Source organism: Trichosurus vulpecula, chromosome 1, assembly GCF_011100635.1.
Source record: "Trichosurus vulpecula isolate mTriVul1 chromosome 1, mTriVul1.pri, whole genome shotgun sequence".
NCBI classification, from domain to species: Eukaryota; Metazoa; Chordata; class Mammalia; order Diprotodontia; family Phalangeridae; genus Trichosurus; species Trichosurus vulpecula.
Genome location: NC_050573.1, coordinates 517342533 through 517363057, shown reverse-complemented (window position 1 = coordinate 517363057; position 20525 = coordinate 517342533).

Below are 20525 nucleotides of genomic sequence, written 5' to 3'. Positions count from 1 at the left end.
AGTCTTAGAGCAGCTCAGAGCTCCAGAACTCAAATGATCTATGTGCTTCAACCTCTCCCAGGAGCAGGGATTCCAGGCATTCACCCTTATGCCAGGCAATGTTACACTGTTAAGAATTATTATTATTAGTATTGATGAAATGCAAAAGTGAGAAAGTATTTTGCATAAAATAAGCTTTTATTATACATCTTTTTATGTTTGTTTCCCCAAACCATGGATTTACTGGTACAGCAGAGCTCTTGGTGAGGAAATACTCACTACCAATGCAGATCAGTCTCTGTTCTACATCTTTGAGCTTTGGAGCATTGCCTGGGAGAGTTGAGAGGTTAAATGATTTGTCCAGTGCCACACAGTAACCATGTGTCAGAGATGGGACTTGAACTCAGGTTTCCTTACTCCAAGGCTGGCTTTCTATGTAATGTGTCATTCTGCTTCGCAATATAGAATATTCTCCCTTCTACTCTCACCCCCCTCACCCAAATGCTTTAGTGAAAGCAAGATTTTTTTCCAACACTTGATTTAGAGATGTTAGACTTTTTAAAAAAATATTTTAGGACAAGGTCAGTTAGAGTAATTGGTACAATGCAACCAATAGGGAAATAACTATTAAAAACAGTCTGGAATGAGACAAATTGTTCTATGAGCCAACATTTATATTTGTTCTATAAATCATTATGAATAAAAATGCAATATGTTTTATTTTTATATTTTTAAAAGTAGGGGGTACTTTAAAATTCTTTTTTTCTTTTCTGTTTTACTTGGATATGTAATCATTCCTCTCAATTATTTTCTTATTTGCTTAATATCCATTGTAATGTCCTTAAGGGAATGGTATCAATAGGAGATACATGCTGCCTGCATCAGCGATCAGTAATGTTTTTTTTTGATGGTCTCCTTTAGATGAATAACCTCCAGTTTTCTTTATTCTATGCTTCTGTTTTTATGGGATTTTTCAGACTGTTTCCACCTTTGTTTTTAGTTTTACTGATGAGTTTTACTTTGACTGCTGAGGGGTTTAGGGTTTCTCTATTTATAACCCTCCAATCCTGGTCTAAAGTCCTGAGGGGCTGTGCCTCCTTGTCCGCAGTTTCTTCTTCCACTTGCAGACTTTGGTGTAAGTCCAATGTTGCCCTTCACAGCAGGTGAGAGGCTGTTAGCAGGACTGGGTACTAGCTAATATGCATACTGCCATTCATCATCTCTTTGTCCCTTTGTTACAAGGATGCCACGAGTGCTTGAGCTGGTCTCTGCTGTTCTTCCTCACTTTCAGGATTAGGTCTGTGGTTCCTTTCTTCATGTTAAGTGTAACCACTTTAAAGTGAATTTACTATTCAAGAAGGCTCCCCAGGCTGATAGCCTGTGGGAACCTCAGAATCTTTTCAGTTTTCAGACCTCTGTGATAGGACAAAAGACGTTGTGGACCACCTACCTTATCTATCTCTGCTTCCTGTAGTCAGGGAACAAAACGCCCCAGGATTAATAAAGAATGAGCTGCCAAACAGGTGATGTAGAACAGTAGGAGGAAAGCTGGGTTTGGAAGAAGAAGGCTAGTGTTCAAATCTTGCTTCTGTCACTTATCTCCTGTGCGACCATGAGTAAGTTAAATTAACTAGTCTTTATGAAGTGCTTACTATATGCCAGCCACTGTGCTAAGTGCTGGGCAAAGAACAACAAAAAGGCAAAAACACAGTCTCTCAAGTTCACATTTTAATGGGGGAGACAAGCAAACATCTATGTACATTATATATTCATCCATTTGTATATCCACAAACATATATATTTTCTTTCTTTCCTCCTTCCTTCCTTCCTTCCTGCCTGCCTTCCCTCCTTCCTTCCTTCCTTCTTTTCTTTCTTTTTCTTTATTTCTTTTGTTCTTTCTTTTGTTTTTCTTCCTTCCTTCCTTCCTGCCTGCCTGCCTGCCTTCCCTCTTTCCTTCCTTTCTTCCTTTCTTCCTTTCTTCCTTCCTTCCTTTCTTCCTTCCTTCCTTCTTCCTTCCTTCCTTCCTCCTTCCTTCCTTCCTTCTTCCTTCCTCCTCCTTCCTTCCTTCCTTCCTCCTTCCTTTCCTTCTTCCTTCCTTCCTTCTTTCCTTCCTTCCTTCTTTCCTTTCCTTCCTTCCATTCTTTCTTTCTTTCTTTCTTTATCAGATTACATGCCATCTTAGGGGGGAGGGGGGAGGAAGGGAGGGAGAGAAAATGTGGAACTCAAAAACTTGCGGAACTGAATGTTGTAAACTAAAAACAAAAAATAAATTAAAAATCATCAGATTAGGTTTTAGAAAGAAATATTTATTTCAAAAGTATAGCAAGAATGAACATAGAAACATTGCCCCAACACCTCGGTGGGACATAACCCCACCTAGAACATCTCAGTTTCTAGGGAAGGATAGAAGATTAGGTTCACAGTCCCATTAAGTTCAAGTCCAGAACTCCCCTTAGACTAGTATTCTGGGATCCTGACTTCTCAAGGATTGTCTACTGGGTTGGCCACAACATTTGGCCTGGGATCCTGCATTTGAAGGTCCCCATGACTCAAGCTCCAGCATCTGGGACTCCACTCCCTGAAAGCAGGACTGAAAAAAACAAGCAAAAAGATTAAAACCCCAAGCCCAACTGGGGCCACATGGCCTGGGGTGGGGAGAGAAGGACCTCAGGTATCTTCCTTCTCTTAGTTCATGACATCCCCTCCTCTGAGTGAAATAGGTGAGTCCTGAAAGTTCTGGAAAGATAGAATAGATTGTTCATATAAGGTGATTTTTTCTCTTTTTTCTTTTTTTTATTTTTATTTTTAGTTTACAACACACTGCTCTACATAATTTGAGTTCCAGATTTTCTCCCCTCCCTCCCCCTCCTCCCCAAGATGGCATGGAATCTAATATAACTACCACATATAACTTTGCATTGAATTAATTTATACACTAGTCAAGTTGTGGAAATTATGACCAATGGAATGAATCATGAGAAAAGAAAAACAGAACCAAAAAAACCCAAAAACAAAAACAAAAGAGAGAAAAAAAGGTGGAAAAAAGGCGAGCATGAAGTGTGCCTCAATTTGCATTCAAACTTCATAGTTCTTTCTCTGGATGTAGATAGCATTCTCCAGTATCTCTAATAAAGGCCTCATTTCTAAAATATACAGAGAACTGAGCCAAATATTAGGAACACAAGCCATTCCCAATTGAGAAATGGTCAAAGGATATGAACAGGCAGTTTTCAGAGGAAGAAATTAAAGCTATTTATAGGCATAAAAAAATGCTCTAAATCACTACTTATTAGAGAAATGCAAATCAAAACACTCTTAGATACCACATCTCTCCTGTCAGATTGGCTAAAATAACAAAACAGGAAAATGATAAATGCTGGAGAGGATGTGGGAAAATTGGAACATTGTTACATTGCTGGTGGAGTTGTGAGATGATCCAGCCATTCTGGAGAGTAATTTGGAACTATGCCCAAAGGGCTGTAAAAATGTTCATACTCTTTAACCCAGCAATACCACTCTAGGGTTGTATCCCAAAGAAATCACACAAGCGGGAAAAGGACCCATATGTACAAAAATTTATAGCAGCTCTTTTTGTGGTAGCTAAGAATTGGAAATCAAAGGGATGCCCATCAATTGGGGAATGGCTGAACAAGCGTGGTATATGAAGGTAATGGAATACTATTGTGCCATGAGAAATGGGATGATACAGACTTCACAACAACCTGGAAAACCTACACATAAGAGTTTTAAAGTTGCAGTTAGTGCTAGCCGTGCAGCTAGTGGAAACAGCCATTTTTGATCACATGGAAGCCAAGACCAAATGTTTGTATGTCCAACCCTGTGGTAGACCAATGCAGGATGTCCCACATGTCAATCATCCTTTCTGTTTCCCAGAAGTGGGTCTCCAGTGCTTCCCATGTGGGTGATGCCATTTTAGGTACTTTTGGAATATACCAAATCCCCAACACACTTGTATCAGTTATTTGTGCACAATGTTCCTTCCCATTAGCTTACAAACTCCTTGATCTCTGGCTCTGTGTCATATTTTTCCTTGTGTCCTAATGCCTAGCATCATATTTTGTACATAGCAGATTCTTACTAAATGTTGGCTGAGTTATGCATGTTGAACTAAATCTCTACTTCAGGTCACATTGAAGACACAATTACCAAGGAATTTCCTTGCTGATATGGCACATCATTACCCTTCCCCAGGTGGACAGATAGCAGTGGAAGAGTGGGAAGAACAATGAAATGGAATCAGAGTTTGAATCCCAACTTTGATACTCATTGATTGACTTTAGGCAAGTCACTTAACCTAACCCAGGTCTCTGTTCCTTCATTTGTTAAATGAGGGGTTGGACTAGGTCAATTCTAGGGACTCTTTCCTATTTAGATCTATGATTCTTGCAATACTTCTAGCTAGTCAAAATCAATTCATTGCACCTTTAAACTGTGCCTACTGAATTCGACAAACATTTATTTCAATTCCTACTATGTGCAAGGCACTGGGTTAGAGGCTGGAGTTATATAGATAATTAACAGCAACAGCACAATGGCAACAACAAACCTGGAGTTTCTACCTCCCAAATAACTTGCATTCCAACAGGGGGCCAACAACCTTTACACGAATATGTGTAGTATTGAGAATTGAATTAATATCCTCTTTTTACTTCACAGAGAACACTTTATTGACTTTCATCCAATATGATTCAGGCATTCAATTTCATCTATAAAACACAGAATTCTGTATTTTGCGTTATAGCCTTTGAAACATGCATAGTAGTTTAATGTATAATTTTATCTATCTTTCTTAGGCTGTGGCACCCTCCTACACATATATTGTTTTCAATTTCTATTGCGTGCATTTTGTATCTAATTACCCTGTCTATGTTGTATCTCCCACTAAGAATGTAACCTCCCTGGGACAAGCACTGTTTTGATTTTGTCTTGTATCTTCAGTACCTAGCTCAGTGCCTGGCGTATCACAGGTACTTAATAAATGTGTTGTGAATTTAATTAAATTTAATTGCTTGTGTTTATAACTCAGAACTAGATTTTCTTTGGGGTGGGGGACTCAGCTCACTCTCACTATCTCTTGGTAACCACATAATGCAAAATGTGCTTTTAATTGATCACTTAAAATTCTCTGCTCAGCTATCTATAAATCTCTATTAATTTTTCTTTAGTACGATGGCTTTTAAATAAAGATTTATGTCTGATTCAGGCTCAGCTGTTTAAAAAAATGACATCCTTTAAATAGATATCATATTGTTCTACACACAGAGTTTCAGAACAGAGTCACAACAGGCAGTCTCCACATGGAAGATAAATGCCTTCCCAACGATTTAGGAAAAATCACAAAATAAAACAAACAAAACCAACATTCTCTGTATGTACTGAATACCGTAGATCAAGCTTGAGGATCTTGGTCTGAGAAATAACCCACACACATCTAAAATTTACCAGTGGTTGTAGAATCAAAGTAGTTCAGAGGCCCTTAGTGGCCAACCACATCAATCCATACCTGAAAAAGATTCCTCTCTATAATCTTCCTGACAAATGTTCAGCTAGCTTTCCATGGAAGAGGTGCTTGGCACGGTGGACAGAGTGCTGGGTGTGAGAGCAGAGGGCCAGGTTTCAAATCTTGCTTTTCCTCCTCATTATCTATGTGACCTGGGCAAGTCATGTAAAATCTTCAGGTCTCAGTTTCCTCATTTTCCATAAAATAAGATAGTTGGACTAGACCAAAGGTATCAAACTCAAATAAAAATGGGGATCACTTAACCAGATGCTGAGACAACCACGCAGCAATTTATCTATATTCTATTGTATTTTTATTTATTTTGTTAAATATTTCTCAGTTACATTTCAATGTGGCTTAGGCAGCACTTCAGAGTGTTGCAGTGGCATCCACATCTGGACTAGATGACTTCAGAGGGATCTTCTAGCACTACGTCTATGACCTTTGACCTCCAGGGAAGGGGCACTCATTCCTTCCAGAGAGTGCATTCCATTTTGGATAGCTCAATATGAGGAAGCCTTTCCTTACCTCAAGTCTAAATTGCTTGTTTGTAAATTCCACTTATTGCTCTTAGTTCTGCTCTTTATTTTTTAAATTGTTCTTGAGTTATGACTAAAATAATTTATTTATTAAAAGATTGTTGAGTTTTATTTTTTAGATTAATTAATTTATTTTTGGTTTTCAACATTCATTTCCACAAGATTTTGAGTCACAAATTTTCTTCCCATCTCTAGCCTCCCCTCACCCCTAGATGGCACGTATTCTGATTACCCCTTCCCGAGTCTACCTCCCTTCTATCACCCCCATCACTTGTCCCCTTCCTCCTCACTTTTTTGTAAGGCAAGATAGATTTCCATACCCCATTGCCTGTATATCTTATTTCCCAGTTGTATATAAAAACAGTCTTTAACATTTGATTTTAAAACTTTGACTTCCAAATTCTCTCCCTTCTTTCCTCCCCATCCACCCTCATTGAGAAGGCAGTTCTACTCTTTAGAGTCAAACAGAATACATTTAATTTCTCTTCCTTGCAATAGTCCTTCCAATACTGGAAGGCAGTTATCATGTCGCCCTTACATCTCTTCTCAGGGCTAAATAGTCATAGATCCAGTCAGTCAGCATTTATTAAGCACCTACTATGCACCAAACACTGTGCTAAGTAGTGAGGTTAGAAAGAAAGACAAAAGATGGCCCCTGCCCTTGAGGAGCTCACAATCCAATGAGGGAGAAAACATACAAACAACTATATATAAACAAGCCATACATATAGGATATATTGGAAATAATCAACAGAGAGAAGGCCCTGGAATTAAGAGGGATTTGGAAAGGCTTCCTATAGACAGTGAGATTTTTGTTGGGACTTAAGGGAAGCCAAAGGATCCAGAAGGTAAGTCACCTCTTAGGGCATGAGTTGCATGTATGTCACAATCCAACTTTCCCTCTCCTTGGTGCTTTCTGACTTGAAATGACATAGTATCATAGAATCATAATCTAGAGCTTAAAGGATTCTCAGGGGTCATTTAATCCAAACCCTTCATTCTGCAGATAAGGAAATTGAGGTACAGGGAGTTCAGGTGATTTTCCCAAGATCACAAAAGGTATAAACAAGTGAAGTGGGATTTGAATTCTGACTCTGGAGGCATTGCTATTACTACCAACACTCATCCTAAACTGTGGTGCCTCAAATTGAACAAAATCCTCCAGATGTGGTCTGATCAGAGCAGAGGACAAAAGTACAGTCATCTCTTTATTCCCAGATGCTCTGCCTCTCTTAATGTAGCCTAAGTTCACATTAAGATTTTTTTACCCCTCCCTTACTATGCTTAACACAAAATTACACCCATGCATATCACAGCAGTATTGCAGGTGCTGTTGTGAGCATTTGCAGACTAGAGAGCTGAGGCTGGTACTTTAAGTTTTAATTAACGTTCTTATAGTTTGCAGTCTGGTTTTGTAATAGACCCAACTTAATTCCTTTTGGAGCCTGTCTGTGGACCTATACTAATTTGCATGGACATAGTGATTATATTGTTACCTTGAGAAAATACTAAAGAGAGATAGCCTGCTAAAGTAGAAAGGATATTGCCCTAATACTCAAAAAAAACGTAGGTTCAAGACCTGGCTCGGTCACTCCCCAGCTGTGTGATTTAGGATAATTCAGTAAGGCCTTGGGTCTCAGTTTTCTCTTCTGTAAAATGATGCTAAAAAGGAACACTAGCATCTGCTCTAGTTCTTAAATCCAGTGGTTCTACATGTCTATTATCATAAGGTTAGATAAATAGGATAAAGCTCAAATATTTGAATAGCTGCAAATATTTGGGAACAAATAGATCTAGTTAGGGTTTCCCTTTTTCTCAAGGATGCCTTATGTAGCCACTCGATACTTTCCACAGCAATTCTCAGCTCTGTTAACTTTCTCCATTTTAAATAACCATACACTGGCAGTGTTCACTTGCTTAAATATTTATATATCATACATAGAGGGTGCATTATGATAGATCTATTATAGATTCAGATTGGATGGAATGAATACATTATGGATCCTGTCCCTCAAAATCATAGTTTCTGATGTATAGCTGCATGAGGTTGGCAAGGCATTGAATCCTACTATAATGCACCAAGAAACGAAAATACATTACTTTCAGAAGAGGGACACACGGTGATAACTTTCATTACAAGTAAATCTGGACAGTATTTCATGAGTAACCACTACAAGAAGCCCAGTAATTCTGTCTATGAATTGCTTAGGGATGCAAGTTTTTTTTTTATTTAATGTTTGATATTCTCTAAGGAAGCTTGTATTTCTATAGCACTTTAAAGTTTACAAAGCACTTTGCAAAGTGCTTTGAACCTCAGAAGACCTTAGTGAGGCATGTGCTATTATGATCCTTATTTTAATATTGAAGGGACAGAACCTGAGAGAGGTTAAAACAGCTCAGAGTCAGACAGCTATAAAGAAACTGAAGTAGGCTGCACACTTACATCTTTCTGACTCCAAGTACAAAACTCTATTTACTGTGTTACTTTGCTGCCCAGCTTATTGCAAAACTTCAAAGATCTATGATTTTGATAAATCATATTCATAAATTGCTGTAGTTGAGAAAACACACATTAATTGATAATCCAAGAGAATGTAAGCTTCATGAAGGTAGAGACTGTTAATTTTTATTTTTGTATCCTCAGTACTTTGAATAGTGCCTAAAACACATAGGCATTTGATAAATATAGATTTTTTGGTTAGCACTGTCAGGACCATTGAGGACCAAGATGCCCAGAAGAGGCACTGGAGTAGAATTTTGTGTAAGTTATATTATATGACTTATTGAAAGTATCAAACTTCAGAGAAATTGGGGTTTACAACACACTTTGCTGTTTCCTTGGGGCTGTGCGTGTGTGTGTGTGTGTGTGCACATAGGGGAAGCAGGCTTCATTTCAATTTCCTTGCATGGCCCTTTAAAAGACTTCTTGAAGTTATGAGTTCATCTGCCTTATTTGTAACTATTGTGATTTTATTTTTTATACTGTCTCTGAAATGAGATACTCAAATTTGTTTCCAGTTGGGTAATTTCCACTTGGAGTAGGGTTCTTTGTTGCATTAGGTCACCATACTTGTCCTCATGTCATGGTTACAAGTACCTGGCTGAAGCTTTTGTATTTATTTATATTCAGGATATGTATTGATTGTTGTTTAATCATTATACAATAGAAAAGGGAATCAAGATACCAGAATTTAATTAATGACTACACTTTTGGTCCAATTTATAGTACTGACCAAATCATTTTCACAACCTATATGCCATAAAAGCTACTTTACACTGGGCAGCCTTACTTATTTATTTTGCTAATCAGTAAAATGATTGAAGCTGATCCTCAGAAGAGTAGAAGAGCGTGCCTTTTTAAAGTGAAGTATAGTTTTTTTGAATTTGTCTTCCTCAAAGGGTGCCTTCTTTGAATTCAGTAGCTTAGAAAATCAGTCTTGTGAGCAGATTGAATTATACTAGGAGATTGTTTAAATTACAATATCTGAAGGGTATAGTGTCTCCCACATGAAAGTAACTCTATCTTAAATTCTACTTTTAGACATTCATTCCTTTATTTCTTAAAGGATTTGGGGCCACCAAAAGGGCTTTATTAGATAGATAGGTAGATAAATTGAACAATAGATAGAGAGATACAATGTCTATTAAACCATTACTACAATGGGCCAGTCATCATAGGATATAATTAGGATACAAATGCAAGAAAAAAAGATGATCCATAGTCTCAAGGAAATTATATTCGAATATTGAAAGGCAAAAAATAAAGGGGAGCTAACAAGATGGGGTAGGAAGGGTATCTGTGAGGGGACAAGGAGGTGGAGCACTACAGAGGTTTTCTTAAAAATAAATTTTTACATTTTATACTTCATTTATACACACACACACACAGAGAAATAAGGGAGTCAGGAGCATTTCAAAATACACAACAGAATACCAAACTAGGATTATATGTGAAAGTTGCTATTTCATATTGCTCACTGTTTAAAAGAAGTATAAATTTGATTCTACAAGCTACTTTAAAAATGTTCCATTTGTACTTCCTTCTGAAATTTATTTTATTTCCTTCTATACATTAAAATATTTCAGTGGCCCTCTTTTTTTTGGCATGGTGACTGCCAACCTCACCTCCCCCATCCATGCCCTCCACTCCATTTAAAACAGAATGAGGGGAACTGGAAAAAAATAAGAGTAGTCAAGAAAAAATAAATCTATATAGTGTCTATATGTACAAATATACATTTCCCTCTCTCTTATTTTTGCCCTTGGAATCCACCACTTTTCTCATCTTCTCTTGATTCTTGTGTTTGCATTACAAAGTTCCTACTCAGCTAGATTTTTCATCAGATATGCTTGAAAGTCCTTTATTCAATTAAAGGTCTATTTTCCCCTTGTAGAATTATACACAACATTGTAGTCATATCCTTTGCCTATTGGAATATTGTGTTTCAAGCTCTCTTCTAGTTTAAACAGAAGCTACAATGTGTAATTCTTCTTGTGGTTCCTTGGTACTTACAGCTCTTTATGGATACTTGTAGTATTTTTTTTTCTTTGATGTAGAAACTCTGGATTTTGACTACAAGATTTCAGAGACTTCTATTTTTGCTGTTTTTTTTTCAGAGGTGATTTATGGCTTATCTTTATATTTATTTTGGTCTTTGGTTCCAATATATCAGTGTTGTTTTCATTTCTTGTTTATTGAAATATAATGTCCAGGTTTTTTTTTTAATTGCAACTTTCAGAGAAGCCAATGATTCTTAAATGAGCTCTGTTTAATCTGTTTTCCAGGTCAGTTTCATGTGATATCAAATCATCTTACATTTCCTTATATTTTTTCAATATTTTGACTTCTTGTAATATCTTTTTTAGTGGAGCCATTGATTCTTCTTGGTTCATTCTAATTTTTAGGGAATCTTTTACTTGGGCAAGGCTTACCATTTTCTGCTTTAAACCATTTATTTGCCTTTTGATTCTTTCTTTCAGAGCTTTCCTTTTTTCTCTCCCCCTCCCTCTTTCCCTTCCTTTCTTCTTTCCTTCTTTCCTTCCTTCCTCCTTCCTTCCTTCCTTCTTTCCTTCCTTCATTCTTTCCTTCTTTCCTTCATTCTTTCCTTCCTTCCTCCCTCCCTTTCTTATCTTTGTCATCATCATCATCATCTTCTCTCTTTCTTCACTTTTTTGTGGAATATCCATTCCATCCTTTCAATATCTTCTTACAGTGATGGTGACAGTCTTTCTGGTTGGATTTGGGGTACTTCTGCATCTATGATAATTCTTTATAATATTAAGTTTTTTCCTCTTTTCACATTTTTTCCAAAACAAAATCTTGTGACACGGCCAGACTTTATCACATATTTCATTTTAGGATAAGTTGGTAAGCCCTGCTTTATCTTGATCTTGGTTACCTGGATTCCTATGTTTTTTTCCATATCTTAGGGTTAGGTTTCCATAGATTTTTGAGGTTCAGGGCTCTAGATCTTCAGGCTGCTCTATGTAATGTCCAAACAGAGTGTTAGAGACTACAGAACCTTGGGATCTCCTCAATTGAGCACATAAACAGTCAGTAATGTATATAACTCTTGGCAGTTTCCAGGGTCTCTGTTATGGCTTTTGACCACTATGGATCTTTCTGGAGGAATCCTGCTTTTATTAGGTTTAAAAAAGTCCCATAATCATTAGTGTTTTGGGGGGGGTAGTAGGATGTATATGGGGAAAGCAAAGGCTAATTTTATCACCCTCATATTTTAAGTGAGAGTTACTCTGATACCAAACTCTGAAGCATAATGACAAATATGGCTTACCTCCTTTGTGTCTATTCATACATTTTCTCTGATGCAGCACTTTATAAAGCAGGAACACAAAGGAGGTCCTTCATGTTGGACCAGAGGATAGACAGATTCCTTTTATCTTGCCTCCTGAGCTGATTGACCTCTCTTCTGAACTCTACCTACCTATTTGCAAATACCTACTGCATTTTTTTCTGCTTGGACTACAGGAGTACCCCCACCCCTTTCAGAACTGAAAGGGATTCCAGAGGTCACCTGCTTTAACTCAAATCTGAGAAAGTATCCCTATGACAACCTACTTGGTAAGTGTTTATCTAGCTTCTACTTAAAGTTCTACAATAAGGTGTAACCCACTATCTCCTAAAGAAACTGATTCTACCTTTGGGCAGGTTTAATTGTCAGGAAGGTTGTCTTTATCTCAAGTCTAAATTTACTTGAATATAACTTTTGCTGATTGCTCCTGGCGCTTCCCTTTGGGGTCACATAGATTAATCCAAGTCTCTTTGAAATATTTGCAGATAGCTATAATATCTCCCCTATTTCTTCTCTTTGGGCTCAACATTTTCAGTTTCATCACCCAATCCTTATATGGCATGGACTCTTGTTTCTTTGCCACCATTACTGTACTCCTGTGGACAGTCTTTAGTCTATCAATGTCCTTCTTAAACTGCGGTGCCCAGAACCTAGCACAGTATTACACACGTGGCCAGTCTAAGGAATATTAGAGTAGAACTATCAATGTGAAACATTATATATAATATATACATATACATATATGTATACATAAGTCATTAATAAAAATAATTTTATATAAGATTTGTTTTTATTTCATTTTATTTTCAGAGAGTGGAATGATTCAACTTTCCAGCTGACCTTGATTTGGAAAAGCCGTGCCATTTTCCACAATGAAATGATAAAGATGTAGCAGCTAGGTGAAATGGAAAGATGGATTTGTAGTCATAATATGTGGGCTCTGCCACTTTCTTCCTATGTAACCTTGGGAAAATCACTTCAATTCCTTGGGTCTCAGTTTGATCATATGTAAAATCGGGGAGTTGTATTTTATGGTCTCTAAGATACTCTATTTGAATCCTAAGAACTCTGCTGAAGGGATAGAACCATTCAAACCGTGGACTTGAAATGCTTTATATGTAAGATAAACATTTAGGTGCCATTTGTGATGTATTGGCAAATAGGGATAAAACTAGTCTCCTTCATACCCTGATAACAAAAAATATATGACAGTGAAACTACACATAAATGCAACATAATAAAGTGACAAGCACAATATGTCAAGGGATGCATAGTAATGCTACTTTGTAAAACATTTACTGTATTTGTCTCTAAAATGAACAACAACAGAAACCCACCAAATGGTTGCATCTGTGTTTATTTCCTCCCTGGTCTTTGATACTTGGAATCCTTTCAATGTTCAATGTCTATAAAGAGAGTATATATATTTTTATATGGGACACCTTTCTTTTAACACTGCTGTCTGGGGGACCCTCAACTAATGTCTTTCTCTGATGCCTCAATGTAGTAAGAAGGTGACCTTAGATTCTTGAAGGTGATGCCAGTGGAGTGCTAGTTCTCACAGGTCCTATCAAGTTGGAAAAGTTTTAAGTCTGTACCTGGTGATGGATGATGTATCTTTATTTTTGGGAAGAGCTTAGCTAAGTGACGAGAATCTTATCATCAGATGAATGAGCAATAAATGACTATTTTTGGCCTTAGAGACTCATGCAGAATTATCAATTAAGAAGTGGAGGGGCTATGTTCAGTGAGGATGGAGGTTTTAGCCATGTCAATGAATTCTGTTTTTTTGAAAAAAGTATTAGGAGGCATACTTTCTAAAGCCACATGCAGTAGATAAAAAATACTGTGTGGCTCTTCCCCCATTCTATTTCTCAACATTTAAAAACAGGAGACATATAGGTTGAATAGGTGACATATAGGTCATATCAAGGACAGCTTTGAATGTAAAAATGAGATGCAGGAGATATTCCAGAAAGGCAATGGGCAAGATATTTATAGAAGTGAGGAGATGAGAGTAAATACTGGGAAGGCAGTCCATGGTTGACTTGGTATCAGCGGAGAGGTGGGTTTATATGCTGACTATCTGTAACTATGTGAACATCTAAGTACCTTCAGGCTTTTTTTTCTTAGACCACTAGGTGGTGCAGCTCCTTCCCATTTACAACCTCCCCAGGTCCCCGGGAAAATGAAGCTAAAGCAAAAGGTTCACTTCTTCACCCACCCAAACATGGGGATCAATGCAATTATCCCCATAGTAGGAAAACTCAGGTCTGGAGACACGGGTATGCTCTGATGTAGTAAGAAATATATTACTTATAAAAAAAGTGAGAGGCATCATTGGTTAGAGAGCCAGCCATGGGAGTCATAAAGAGCTGGGTTCAAATCTTGCTTCTGCCACATCCTGGCTGTGTGGCCCTGGGCAAATTGCTCAGCCTCTCAGTGCCCCCAAACAATTTTCTAAGACCATAAGTCAGATATATATTTGTCAGTGGGAGCACCCCATATGGGTGAAATATGAGGTCTAGTTTCATGCAAGAGAGGTGGATATAATTTTGTATATAATAAGAATAAATTCTTGGTATATGGAGCTGTTTTACAAGAGTTTTGGAATATCATAAAATTAGAAGCAATTTGATAAGTCAGGTTCCTACAGTAAGGTCTTTCTTTTTCTAGGAAGAAGAGTCAGCCAACAAGTATTTACTAATAACCAATCTAATATTTATTATGCACCTACCTACACTATGCTATGTATGGGAACTCAGTTCTTGCCCTCAAGAAATTTATATTCCTCTCTACATACACAGTATTTAAATGGGGATTTTTAGATATCTAGTTCAATTCTCTCATTTAACAGATAAGGAAACTGAGGACTAGAGAAGTGAGGTGAGTTCCCCCAGATCATTCCGGTCATTATACTTTTAGATAGCTCTAAAAGTTAAGCAGATTTTTTTCCTTAACTAAATCTACTTCTCTATAATTCCAAGCCATTCCTTCTAATTTTACCTTCTGAGACCAAACATAATATGTCTCATCTTTCTTCAATTTGACAGGCCTTAGTAGACCTGTATACAACTGTCACATGCCCTCTGAATCTTAGCTTTTCCAGGCCAACTATCCTCTGTTGATTCAGCCGATCTTTATATGGTATGATCTTTGGGCCTTCACCATCCTAGTTATTTCCTTCTGGACATTTTCCAGCTAATCAAAGGCCTTCCTAAATTGTGTTGCCCAGAACTGAACATAAAACTCTAGAAGTGTTTGATTAAGTCAGAGTATAGTTGGGACTTCCACTTATTTATTTTGGTATGATATACCTCACTTAACATAATATTATACATATTACCTTTTTTGACTACCATAATCACATGGTTATCCCATTGAGACTGGAGTTCACTAAAGCATCTGGATGGTTTTCAGATACATTGATAATCTTGTACTTGTGAAGTTGTATTTTTTTTAAACTAAGTATATCATTTCATATTACCTCCATTAAATTTCATTTTAACACATTTATCCTAGTATTCTAGCATGTTGATTTTTTTATCCTAACGTTCATCCAGTATATTAATTCTTTGGTTATAGATTTGTGTCTTCTGTAAATTTGATATGCAGGTCAGCTATCCTCTTGTCAATAAACCAAAAGACATTGATTAAGTACCTACTATGTTCCAGACATTTTTTTTGAATCATTGATAAAAATGCTTGATAAAGGACCAAGCTTAGATACCTGGGACATTCTAGGAAAGATCTACTGAAGTCGATATTCAACCTGTTATGTACTCATCTAAATGTATCATCAGATGACCCACATTTCTACAACTTGTTCAAAGAATAGCATTAGAGATTTTGCCTAATAGTTTTTTTTTGCTAAAATAGATAAATTATATTTATAGTATTCATCCAGGTACACACTCTCCGTAAAAGTAAAGAGATGAGGTTAGCCTTCCCAATGAAGTCATGCTGGCTTTTTGTGATCACTGTTTATCTTTTTTCTAAGTATTTATTAACTATTCTTTTATTAGTATTTTCTGGTATATTCCTAAGACTCAAAATCAAGGGCATTGGTCTATATCCTCCAAAATCCACATGTTGCCCTTGACTATCATACTAACATACCTGCTTCTGCTCAAAGTCTACTAGATACAGTCAGAATAATTTTTAGGTGGATTGGAGATTAAGAGTAGAATAAACAATAGGATTTTTTTCTTGTTAATAACCATCAGGATCAGGGAACTAGTGGCAGATCTGAGACTAGGACCTGCACATTCCAGGTTCAACCTTAAGGTCTTTTTCATGTACTCTTCTAAAAATTATTCTAACTTTCTATTTAATAGCTTGGCTATCATATTGATGCACTGGTCTACCTTTTAATTTTTTGCTCCATAACAAAATAGTGAAAATCATTTTTGGGGAATATTTTAGGTTATTCTCTGCCCAGTGGAGAGGGTATATTTCAATTCCAATATTCCTCCAGTTTTGGGAAAGTCAACAGAACCTTCTTTTGTCTCCACTGTGAAAAAGACTTTTGTATGGATGACATTGCCTTAAATCTCGGGGCATATGGTCCTCCATCTTGGGCCAGACCCTACTTCCCTAGGAGACCATACTTTTGTTTAGAGTATAAACAGAATCCAGTTTGGGCAATTTCTTGCCTCTGTCCTTCTACTCCTCCATTAGAATTTAGGGGAACCCAGATCACAATGGAGAAAAACAACCAGAGAGGTCTGGATGGAGATGGGTTCTTTTGTCCAGATTGTTGTCTCACAATCAAACCAAATTCTCATCAGAAGGAGCTGAAGACTTCTAACCTATTTCCTCATTAAGTGCCCACCAATTAGAATTGATTTTCACTTGTCAGGGGCATTTCCTTTAAAAAAATATTTAAGGCTTTCAGTCTTTCAGGCTTTCCATATTTTTGTCTTTGGTTTTGTGAGAGAAACCACTGACCATCAATTTATTGGTTGTTAGCTAGGCTAATTAATAAATTGATTATTAATTACCCAGAAACTCTCTCGGGTTTTTAATTCACCACTGTTCCTACTATAAACTTAGTTTTTCTTTTTCCTGTGAGTCAAACTCAGAGTCATCCAAAAAGACCACACATCCTTTTGAGTTTTCACTCTCTTTATATTGAGAGGATCAATACAGATTAAGGTAGAAAGAACTCTACTACATATAAAATGCACATAATGGGCACAGTTTACTACAACTCCATTCTGATATTTGATACCACATCTACACGATGCTGATGAATCATGTGTACTTTTATTCATGATAAATGTGGAATGACCTTCTTTCTGACCCTAGGAAATATACCTTATCTTGTTTGACACTAGAGAACTGGGGCTATATCTCCTTTATTTTCCAGGACATGTCATGATATGCACAGTGCAAATCTTGGAGTCAAGTAGACCTGAGTTTAAATCTTGCCTCAGGCACTGACTAATTGTGTAGCTTCTGGGTAGGTTACTTAATCTATCACAACCTCAGTTTTCTTATCTTTAGGGCAGGGCATTAGGTACCTGCCTAATAGGGTTATTGTGGGGATCAATTAGATATGCGCAATGCATTGCAAACTTGAAAGTGCACATTAATGTGCAGCCTAATAGCAGAATGTGCAATCTTCTATATGGTGGGATTGCATACAAAGGCTAGTATACACCAACATATAATTTTCCTGCCTCTATGTTTTCACATTTAATGATTCATTATTCAAAAAAAAATGTTCTACGTGTTTACTATGAGCCAACATGGTATAGTTTATATAAAAAAAAACTTAACTGTAAAATTTGGAAGATAAAGGTTCAAATCCTTTCACTGGCACATTTTGACTGTGTGACCCTAAGCAAGTCACTTAACCTCTCAGAATATCCAGGCAACACTCTTAGATTAGAATTTGCCAAACAGTTGCTGGTTAATTTTTTGGAGGAAGTTTCCTCACTAGGAATTTCTGTTGCTGTGAATGTCCAATGAGGAATTTTGAGGAACAGGAATAAAATATACCATCAAGGAATTACATGATAGACAGAGATGTGATCCTGTGGTGAGCACCAGAAGATAGGTAGATGGCCAGATTGCTCCCCGACCCCCTCAGGATGTCAGGACAAAGTGAGAAAATCCTCTAAACTCCTTTTGTGAATCTCTTTTGGTTAATTTTCAGGAAGTAATGGATGAGAGGCACAGGATAGGCAGACATGAATGGCTTGCAAAATACATTATTGGAGGGATCTTCCAAACTGATGAGATCACAGAGCCAATTGAATTAAAAACATTGGTCTGAAATTAAAAACGAATTTTTCCAGTCGATCAACAAAGAATTTATTAAATTCCTACTATGTGCCAGGCACAGAAATAACTTATTTCAGTGGCCCTAGTCATTAAATGACATGGTAACTGTTTCTGACAGCGTCTGTGAAATTTCACTTTTGTAGTCCCCTACCTCTCTGCTGAGTCATCAATAAGCACTTAATAAGTGCCAGAAACTGTGCTAAGAATTTCAGGTACAAATATAAATAGAACAAATAGTTCTTTGCCCTCAAGAAGTTTACATTCTAATTGGGGAAGATAACACATAAAAAAAGTGATGAAAAGTGAAGGCCAATTCCTGCAGAGCATATGGTGGGAAAAATGTTCAGAAACTCAAGAATGGTGCCAGAGAAGAATGAAGGGGTGAATATGGCTGGCCTGGGTATTCTTCTTTAAAATGGAAATTCCCTGGAGGAAATGACCAATCAGAAGAAGGAACTGCAGAAGTGGAAGAATCTTTTAGCATGAGAAGGCTATTGGTGCAGCTTGGAAAAAGAAATCTGGAGAGCCAGGAGTGGGATCTGGAACAGAAGGAAGGCATGAAGATGAGGTAAGGAATGTATAGTTCATCATCTGTCCTTTAACCCAACATTGGGCATAGCTTTCCATTTAAGTTCCACTGCTTTTTACTGTTTTTCTCATTTATCTTATTGTAGTGACCACATGTTATTCTTCTCATTATGCTCCCTTCATTTGAATCTATCCATACAAATTCTGTATTTTTGTAAGAATTTCTCATATATTCCTTTTTATTGCACAATGATATTCCAATAAATTCATGCCCAACAACATGTTCATCAATTCCCAAATTAATGGAAACTATTTTCTTTCCAATGTTTTTTGCTAATATGAAAAATATATCTTACTTTGTGTTTTTGTTTTACCTTCTTTGGTACAATGTCTAATGGTTAAATCATTGGGTCAAGTGGTGTTTTTGTGCATATTTCTCAATTGTTTTCCAACTGTTAGAACCAATTCATGGCTCTACCAACAGTTCATTACCATACTCATCTTCCCACAACTTCTTCAACACATTAGTCACTTTTTATCATCTCAGCATCATTTTAATTTGTGATTCCTCTGATTAGTGATATGGTGTATCTTTTCATATGGTGGTGGGATTCATGTCTTTAGAAAACTGTTGAAATCCTATGACCTCTTATTGCATTGGATTAAATTTTAATTATATATTCAAGGTTTACCTATTAAAACACAAATATTATCTAAGAAAGATAACATACTAAGCCACACATTAGCCTTCTTAGCTAAGATTAGTCAGATATTGGAAATGAAAGAGCAGAATCTTAAGGGAATAGGCCATAGAAGAGATGAGTTTTGATGAGGAATTAGGGGATTAGAGAAATAACTTGGCTAGTGGATGGAGTGTCATGCTTTGGAGGCTGGAAAATTTAAGTTCAATGTCTACCCCTGATACATTCTAGCTGAGTAATCACATGAAGGTCACATAACATTTCAGTGCTATGTAACTCACCGATTCAATAATTCACAAATGAATTGTCTAGTGATTAGCACAGTACCTAGTGTGTAGTAAGCTTTTAATAAATGCCTGCTGATCAAACACAGGTTCAGGTACTGTGCTAAAAGATGGGGATATAAGTACACAGAATTAAGCAATCTCTACTTACAATGAACCTACTTTTAGAGAAGTGTGTAGGAAAGACTGGAGTGAGGAGAGACTTGAATTAATAAGACTAATAAATTGTTGGGGGCAGAGCCAAGATGGTGGATATGGGGCAGGTACCAAGCTGAACACTCTCAACATTTCCCTCCAAACAACTTTAAAATAATGCCTCAGGTCAAATTTTGGAGGGGCAAAACCAACAAAAGATTGAGGTGAGACATTTTTCTCACCTAAGAAAACTGAAGAGGTTGGCAAGAGAAGTCTGTGACACCAGGGTGGAAGTCTGTCGGGAGCCCACACATGTAGTTGTGGTAATAGCCATCACAGCAGCAGCAGCAGCTTCAGGAGCTGTCACCCCAAAGGAGATAACAGGATCAGACAACTTGTCAAAAGTTTACAGTGAGTCCTTTGCTAGCACTGAGTATAGCTGATGTTGATTGGCAACTCTATTGCCAATACTCAGTTCTGGGTGGCACTTCCAGGGTGAAAAGGAGTACTGATGGTTGGTCACAAGAAAACAGGGGCCTTGATTACATTTTCAAAGAAAAGAAAACTGCTAATTTTTGCAAGTACAGTAGAACACAGACCCTTCCTGGGCAAAAAAAGAGTGCAGACCAGGAGAGCAATGAACATACCTCTCCCAGGATCACACCTCCTTGGAAGCATTGAAAACTCACAGAACTAGCTCTGAAAACAGCAGTACAAAAAAGCATGAAGCTTGG